We start from the raw sequence: 7742 nt of genomic DNA, 5'->3' as shown, positions 1-7742 counted from the left end.
AGTGTCATATTTTGTTTGATATTGCTTCTGTGAAGCGCCTTCGGATGTTTTACTACATCCTCGATTTTTAAATTCTGATTCTTCTTTTCAAATCCCTCCATGGCCTTGCCCCTCCCTATCTCTGTCACCTCCTCCAGCTCTACAACTCTATGAAAATTCCTTTTACCTGCTCACTTGTTCAACCAACCTCACTTCACAGCAACTTGTTCACTTGTAATAAAAAGTCCTGAGACATGCCACAGGAGTATTAGTAAACAAAGTTTGACACTGAGCCAAATATTAGGACAGGGGTAAATAAATCCGGGGACCACTTACACAGACACACCAAATCCAGGGACCACTTACATTGAGACAGGACTGGACAGACTAAATGCAGGAAGGATGTTCCCAATGGTCGGGGAGTCCAGAACCAGGGGTCACAGTCTAAGGATAAGGGGTAGGCCATTTAGGACAGAATTAAGGAGGAATTTCTTCACCCAGAGAGTGGTGAAGCTGTGGAATTCTCTACCACAGAAGGCAGTAGAGGCCAATACATTAAATATATTCAAGAAGGAATTGGATATATTTCTTAAGGCTAAAGGGATCAAGGGGTATGGGGAGAAAGCAGGGACAGGGTACTGAATTTGGATGATCAGCCATGATCTCATTGAATGGCGGAGTAGGCTCGAGGGGCCGAATGGCCTACTCCTGCTCCTATCTTCTATGTTTCTATGAGACACCAAATCCAGGGACCACTTACACTGAGACACCAAATTCAGGGACCAATTACACTGAGACACCAAATCCAGGGACCACTTACACTGAGACACCAAATTCAGGGACCAATTACACTGAGACACCAAATCCAGGGACCACTTACACTGAGACACCAAATCCAGGGACCACTTACACAGAGACTGCAAATGGGAATCAGAGAGCCTCAGTATGGTGAATGGTCATGGTGGTGAAACCTGCTGTAGTGAGGGTGAAAGGTGGGTAATAGATGAAGATGTGACAGTGGAACCAGGTGGCGACTGGTGGGGCCTGGTGACAGGTTGTTGTCAGAAGCCCTTTTCAGGCAGGCCGACGATTGGGTGTAACCAGAGCAACAACTGGATCCGCCTGTTTTTGTCCCCAATTCCCAAAGTCTAATGTCCCGGATGTCTTTTTCTTTGGGAAATGTCGAGATGTGAAAGAAGGGCGGAAATCGGACTCAGGCCAGACAGAAGGTTCCTTGAATGAACAATTCATGAGGCTGTTTTGTGACTCGTCTGCGTGAGGTTAAAAAAACATGAATGAGAAAGGATGCGTCCAGTGACACTGGCATTGTCAATAGTGGTTTCTAACCTTAATCACTGTCTCCTAAGCCAAATATCCTATCGACTACCCCAAACCACTGACCCCAATTGTAACCAATAACCACTGGCCCCAAACACTAATCCCAATCCTGACCAATGACCACGAGCCCCAACCACTAACCCCAATCCTAACCAATAACCACGAGCCCCAACCACTAATCCCAATCCTGACCAATGACCACGAGCCCCAACCACTAACCCCTAACCCCAGCCCCTAACCATGGATTATTGACAGAGATCAATGGAGGAGCTGATGATCTGATAAAGGAAGTATTTGAAACAATTATCTTGATTAAAGAAGTAGTGTTAGTAACACCAGATTAAATCAATGAGACCATCAAAATCACCAATGACAGTCACAAAGATCAGAACATTTCAAAGGCTATTATGTGCAATATGTGTGTTGGTGTTTTATTAAATCGTATCCAAACAATGTTAAATGATGCAGAAAATAACAGATTTCAAATCTTATTCAAGATCGTTCTATAAAGGGGGTGGTTCAAAGGAATTTCAGGTGAGTGTAAAGTGAAACACTACAGTTCAGTCTATGACACCCACAAGCCATGTACTCAAACGGAACACACATTCAAACATTCGAGATGCAACACCTGCCCTTTTACCTCCTCCCTTCCCCCGGTCCAGGGCCCCAAGCATTCCTTCCAGGTGAAACAGCGATTTACTTGTACTTCTTACAATTTAATATACTGTATTCGCTGCTCACGATGCGGTCTCCTCTACACTGGGGAGACCAAACGCAGATTGGGTGATCGCTTTGCGGAACACCTCCATTCAGTCTGTAAGGGTGACCCCGAGCTTCCGGTCGCCTGTCACTTTAGTTCTCCGCTCCATTCCCACTCTGACCTCCCTGTCCTCGGCCTCCTACACTGTTCCAATGAAGCTCAACATAAGCTCGAGGAACAGCACCTCATCTTTCGATTAGGCACTTTACAGCCTTCTGGACTCAACATCGAGTTCAACAATTTCAGACCATAACCTCGGCCCCTATTTCTTCACATGGCAGTTGTTGATGATTCTGCCATTCCAATTTACAACTCATCTAGACTCATCTTTTGTTTCATTACGTGTCCCATTATCATCTCCTTTTGCTTTGTAATATCCTCCCTTTTGTCATTTAATCTCTCCTGCCTTCCACCCTATCACAGGCCTTCCCTTTTGGTCTTTCCTCCCCCCTTTCCCTGCCTCTTCACTTGCTTAAAGCCTGCTACATCTCTAAGTTTTTCCAGTTCTGATGAAAGGTCATCGACCTGAAATGTTAACTCTGTTTCTCTTTCCACAGATGCTGCCTGACCCGCTGAGTATTTCCCGCATTTTGTTTTTATTTCAGATTTCCAGCATCTGCAGTATATTCCTTTTATATTAGTATTTTAAAGAAAGCTGATGTATTCAATATTTATACAGAATATTAATCTCCAGCCCAAGTATTGGGGTTATAGATCGGCAGAAACGAACCATAACTGCTAGAATGAACATGGTTCAGTCCTCAATGCAATCACAGTAAAGCGTTTTTACCCAGCACTCCATGCGGTAGGGAATGTGCCGCACTCAGACAGCAGGAGCCCAGTGCGCAGGCGCGGTTCCGGGCAGTGTTTGGAGCATGCGCAGTGCACTGTACGGGAGACAGGCTGGCGAAGGACCGATGGTGGAGACGGGCCCCGGACAGCTGGTAAGAAGCGGGAGGGCGCAGGGGAGGAACGGACCCGCTGGATGGGCGTGGAGGCTTCATAAACAACTGGTGCAGGCCGCAAGCTCCGAACAATACCGTAAAGTGGAAATAACAACAGAAAAAGCTGGAAAAACTCAGTAGAAGTTCTGAAGAAGTGTTTCGACCTGAAATATTAACTCTGTTTCTCTCTCCACGGATGTTGCCTGGCCTGCTGAGTGTTTCCAGCTTTTTCTGTTATTTCAGATTTCCACCATCCGCAGTATTTTGCTATCGAATAACGTAAAGTTCCCCGGTTGCCGATTCGGGGCTTTCTCCCGATAAAAGGCCTTGGTTGACGGCCGCCATCTTTGTGCAGGAAAGCGGGAATGTTCAGTATCGAGCCCACATGATTCAGGAAGTAGCGCAGCCCTTGCGCGGCCATCTTGGTACAGGAACAAGGAGGGGCGCGGCTTCAGGGTCTGTTCCCAACTGGGTCGCCTCGCGAGAAACAAATTGACTCGTTTATCTCACTCTCCACACATCGGATTTCTCCCCATCTGTCCTAAAGGCGCTGGTAAGTGCCGAGCTTACGGTTTGCATCCCACACAAATATAACAGAAGAGCCCCAGAGCTGGGCCCTCCATGTACAGTCCCAGGGTTAGAATCTCCATGTACAGTCTCAGGGTTAGAATCCCCACGCATAAGAGGTTAGCGTGCAAAATTAAGGCACATGGGATTGGGGGCAAGGTATTGACTTGGATAGAGAACTGGTTGGCGGACAGAAAGCAAAGAGTTGGAATAAACGGATCGTTTTCCGAGTGGCAGGCAGTGACTAGTGGGGTACCGCAAGGATCGGTCCTAGGACCCCAGCTGTTCACAATATATATTAATGATCTGGACGAGGGAATTGGATGTAATATCTCCAAATTTGCAGATGACACAAAGCTGGGTGGGAGGGTATGCTGTGAGGAGGATGTCATGAAACTCCAGTACGATTTGGACAGGTTGGGTGATTGGGCAGAAACATGGCAAATGCACTATAATGTGGATAAATGTGAGGTTATCCACTTTGGTGGCAAAAACAGGAAGGCAGATTATTATTTGAATGGCAATAGATTGGGAGAAGGGGAAGTGTAAAGAGACCTGGGTGTTCTTGTGCACCAGTCGCTGAAGGTAAGCATGCAGGTGCAGCAGGCGGTTAAGAAGGCAAATGGTATGTTGGCCTTCGTAACAAGATGGTTCGAGTACAAGAACAAGGATGTCTTGCTGCAGTTGTACAGGGCCTTGGTGAGACCGCATCTTGAGTATTGTGTGCAGTTTTGGTCGCCTTACCTGAGGAAGGACGTTCTTGCCATGGAGGGAGTGCAGCGAAGATTCACCAGACTGATACCTGGGATGGCAGGAATGACGTACGAGGAGAGATTGTGTCAATTGGGCTTATACTCACTGGAGTTTAGAAGATTGAGAGGGGATCTCATCGAAACCTATAAAATTCTGTCAGGTCTGGACAGACTAGATGCAGAAAGGATGTTTCTGATGGCCGGGGAGTCCAGAACCAGGGGTCGTAGTCTAAGGATAAGGGGTAAGCCATTTAGGATTGAAATGAGGAATTTCTTCACCCAGAGAGTGGTGAACCTGTGGAATTCTCTGCCACAGAGGGCGGTGGAGGCCAGTTCATTAAATATATTCAAGAAAGAGTTGGATATATTTCTTGAGGCTAAAGGGATCAAGGGATATGGGGAGAAGGCAGGGACAGGGTACTGAATTTGGATGATCAGCCATGATCTCATTGAATGGCGGAGCAGGCTCGAAGGGCCGAATGGCCTACTCCTGCTCCTATCTTCTATGTTTCTATATTCCCAGGGCTGGAATCCCCATGTACAGTCCCAAGGTTAGAATCCTCATGTACAGTCCTAGGGCTGGAATCCCCATGTACAGTCCCAGGGTTAGAATCCCCATGTACAGTCCCAGGGTTAGAATCCCCATGTACAGTCCCAGGGTTAGAATCCCCATGTACAGTCCCAGGGTTAGAATCCCCATGTACAGTCCCAGGGTTAGAATCCCCATGTACATTTCCAGGGTTAGAATCCCCATGTACAGTCCCAGGGTTAGATTCCCCATGTACAGTTTCATGGTTAGAACCCCCATTTACAGTCCCAGGGTTAGAATCCCTATGTACAGTCCCAGGGTTAGAATCCCCATGTACAGTCCCTGGTTTAGAATCCCCATGTACAGTCCCAGGGTTAGAATCCCCATGTACAGTCCCAGGGTTAGAATCCCCATGTACAGTCCCAGGGTTAGAACCCCCATGTACAGTCCCAGGGTCAGAATCCCCATGTACAGTCCCAGGGTCAGAATCCCCATGTACAGTCCCAGGGTTAGAATCCCCATGTAGAGTGCCAGGGTCAGAATCCCCATGTACAGTCCCAGGGTTAGAATCCCCATGTACAGTCCCAGGGTTGGAATCCCCATGTACAGTCCCAGGGTTAGAATCCCCATGTACAGTCCCAGGGTTAGAATCCCCATATACAGTCCCAGGGTGAGAATCCCCATGTACAGTCCCAGGGTTAGAATCCCCATGTACAGTCCCAGGGTTAGAATCCCCATGTAGAGTGCCAGGGTCAGAATCCCCATGTAGAGTCCCAGGGTTAGAATCCCCATGTACAGTCCCAGGGTTGGAATCCCCATGTACAGTCCGAGGGTTAGAATCCCCATGTACAGTTCCAGGGTTAGAATCCCCATGTACAGTCCCAGGGTTAGAATCCCCATGTACAGTCCCAGGGTTAGAAACCCCATGTACAGTCCCAAGGTTAGAATCCCCATGTACAGTCCCGGGGTTAGAATCCCCATGTACAGTCCCAGGGTTAGAATCCCCATGTACAGTCCCAGGGTTAGAATCCCCATGTGCAGTCCCAGGGTTAGAATCCCCATGTACAGTCCCAGGGTTAGAATCCCCATGTACAGTCCCAGGGTTAGAATCCCCATGTACATTTCCAGTGTTAGAATCCCCATGTACAGTCCCAGGGTTAGAATCCCCATGTACAGTCCCAGGGTTAGAATCCCCATGTACAGTCCCAGGGTTAGATTCCCCATGTACAGTCCCAGGGTTAGAATCCCCATGTACAGTTCCAGGGTTAGAATCCCCATGTACAGTCCCAGGGTTAGAATCCCCATGTACAGTCCCAGGGTTAGAACCCCCATGCACAGTCCCAGGGTTAGAATCCCCATGCACAGTCCCAGGGTTAGAATCCCCATGTACAGTCCCAGGGTTAGAATCCCCATGTACAGTCCCAGAGTTAGAATCCCCATGTACAGTCCCAGGGTTAGAATCCCCATGTACAGCCCCAGGGTTAGAATCCCCATGTACAGTCCCAGGGTTAGAATCCCCATGTACAGTCGCAGGGTTCCAAACTGGCACCCGGAAGTGGAATTTCAGCCTCAGTGTTACAAGTTTCGTCGGTTACAGGCTGGAGAGAGGAATAATTCAAACTGACCCAGAGCTGTGTGATTGGTTCCGTCTGTATATCAGTGATGGGTCCTTTTAAATTTGAGTGGTCAGGTATTAAAATTCTCAGTAACTCTAATCCCGGATATAACCGAGGGGAGAATTGTGTTTAAATCAAAGACTCTCCTTGGAGATTCTCTGAGTGAAGGACCTGGTCAGCTTGAAACAACTGAAAAATCGGTTAAAAATGTCCTAATAGAAGTTTTTGACCAATATCGACTCCCACAGGGATGGGGAATTCTAGAATAAGGAAGGAACCGGTCAGGATTTGAATGGTCTTTACAAAGGATTCGAGGGACTCTTACATTTGGGATCTTTCTTTATTTCATCCACTGTTCATGTGGTACCCTTGTTTAAAAAGGGAGAAAAGGATAGACCGAGTAATTACAGGCCAGTCAGCCTAACCTCGGTGGTGGGACAATTATTGGAAAGAATTCTGAAAGACAGGATAAATCTTAATTTAGAAAGACACAGATTGATCAAGGATAGTCAGCATGGATTTGTTAAGGGAAGGTCGTGTCTGACAAAATTGATTGAATTTTTTGAGGAGGTAACAAGGAGGGTAGATGAGGGTAGTGCGTTCGATATAGTGTATATGGACTTGAGCAAGGCTTTTGATAAGGTTCCACATGGCAGACTGGTCACGTAGTTAAAAGCCCATGGGATCCAGGGCAAAGTGTCAAGTTGGATTCAAAACTGGTCCAGAGAGAGGAAGCAGAGGGTAATGGTTGATGGGTGTTTTTGTGACTGAAAGACTGTTTCCAGTGGGGTTCCGCAGGGCTCAGTACTAGGTCCCTTGCTTTTTGTGGTATATACCAATGATCCAGACTTGAATATAGGGGGTATGGTTAAGAAGTTTGCAGATGATACTAAAATCGGCTGTGTGGTTGATACTGAAGAAGGAAGCTGTAGACTGCAGGAAGATATCAATATCAATAAATTGGTCAGGTGGGCAAATCAGTGGCAAATGGAATTCAATCCGGAGAAGTGTGAGGTAATGCATTTGGGGAGGGCTAACAAGGAAAGAGAATACACATTAAATGGTAGGACACTGAGTAGTGTGGAGGAACAAAGGGACCTTGGAGTGCATGTCCACAGATCCCTGAAGGTAGCAGGCCAGGCAGATAAGGTGGTTAAGAAGGCATACGGAATGCTTGCCTTTATTAGCCGTGGCATAGAATACAAGAGCAGGGAGTTTATGCTTCAACTGTATAAAACACTAGTTAGGCCCGAGCTA

At 47.1% G+C, this 7742-nt stretch overlaps 1 protein-coding gene across 1 annotated transcript in view; it reads left to right on the top strand.

The window, feature by feature from the left end:
• Positions 1-2095: 2095 nt before the first annotated feature.
• Positions 2096-7742, top strand: part of LOC147119169 (uncharacterized) — a 42162-nt gene continuing 36515 nt past the window's right edge. Inside the window, exon 1 of the mRNA XM_085984875.1 lies at positions 2096-3021. The gene's annotated coding sequence lies outside the window, so the exon portion shown is untranslated. The remainder of the gene's footprint in view (positions 3022-7742) is intronic.

This window comes from Somniosus microcephalus, chromosome 4, assembly GCF_052327205.1.
Source record: "Somniosus microcephalus isolate GS21.2 chromosome 4, FLI_Smic_1.0, whole genome shotgun sequence".
NCBI lineage: Eukaryota > Metazoa > Chordata > Chondrichthyes > Squaliformes > Somniosidae > Somniosus > Somniosus microcephalus.
Note: the sequence above shows the minus strand (reverse complement) of the source record. Positions and strands in the feature narration are given on the sequence as shown.